Here is a 1,326-nt window from a genome sequence, read left to right on the forward strand (position 1 = left end):
AGCCAGCACAACACACAACGTGACAGTGTATTAACGTCAGAGCGAATCGTGTTCAGCACCACGGATAGTTCTGAATGAGGAGGAGGGGAGTGGGAGGGGGCTGGGGAATGGTCAGTGCTAACAGGGATCCTTGGGACGTCCCTACCCTAAAACCTAACTCCTACCCTTACTATAACCCTAACCTTAACCATAACCCTTACCTTAACCATTTCAATTCAGTATCTCCTTAATTTGTAGATAGATTAAATATCTTTATTTTGAGAATATATATAATCTTTCTGATGTGATAATATCACATTTTAATGAGCCTGTCAACTCAGAGTCGGTAGTTTCAGGGAGGGGAAGTCAGAGAATCCCATCGCATGTCTACTGAATGAATTAAGATGCATAGATCCGTCGGCTATGAATTAATGAAGCTTTCTATAATTCTGGTTCCAAAGATCTGTCTGGCCTGTAGCCTACCAGTTTGCAACTGAAACAATACTTTGATCCGTGTATCGTTTGTGTCCAGTAGGCTGCGCCTCATTAAAAACCTTGCAAAGGTTCTCCAGTTCTATTTTTTTCACCTAAACAGACGTGAAAGGTCTGTATCTTAGCCAATTACGTAAATGGACCATTGCAGGGCGGGTACACGTGATGCTAGGCCCCTTCTCTCCAACTAGTGCGTTCCAACTTCGGACAGACAGTAGGTGATATACTCCTGCAGCATAACTGGATTTAACAGTGTGGGGCTCTGTCCTCGAATGAAGGGGAAGATAATATCGATTTTCTTTTTCAATTGGTTTAATCATCGCGGTTTGGACAGTAGAAGCATAATGGAGCGAATTGAAAGCCAACGTTTTTATTTAGAACTGTCTACATAGCAGGACCTGGTTTACAAGGCTACTTATACAGACTTACTTTAGTTTAAGATGTCTTCGTCTGCAACTACAACTATTCGACCTACACTGACAGCGGATCAGATAAAGGTCATCGTGGCATCGGGTGAGTGGTGGCAGTCACATAACCTAAGCAGGCTGCTAAACTATGAACATATCATACAGCATTCAGGCTACATAAATCTTTTGCTCTTATTGTCTAACTGTTGGTTGTTTAGGTTATGTATATTTTGCATGTGTTAGGCCTATACGTAAGCTTATTAAAGATCAGTGATACTATCAAGAGCCGTGTGCGGTTTACTTTTTCCTTCATCTTGTTCAACTGTTACCATACACCTGCAAAAAAGATTGCTCAGATGTGCGAATGGTTTTTAAATTTTTATAAATAAATATGTAAAAGCAATCGTGCATAACCTATATGTTTACTTTAATGTCACATATGTTTTAT

The sequence above is a fragment of the Oncorhynchus keta genome, chromosome 2 (genome assembly GCF_023373465.1).
Source record: "Oncorhynchus keta strain PuntledgeMale-10-30-2019 chromosome 2, Oket_V2, whole genome shotgun sequence".
Taxonomy (NCBI): Eukaryota; Metazoa; Chordata; class Actinopteri; order Salmoniformes; family Salmonidae; genus Oncorhynchus; species Oncorhynchus keta.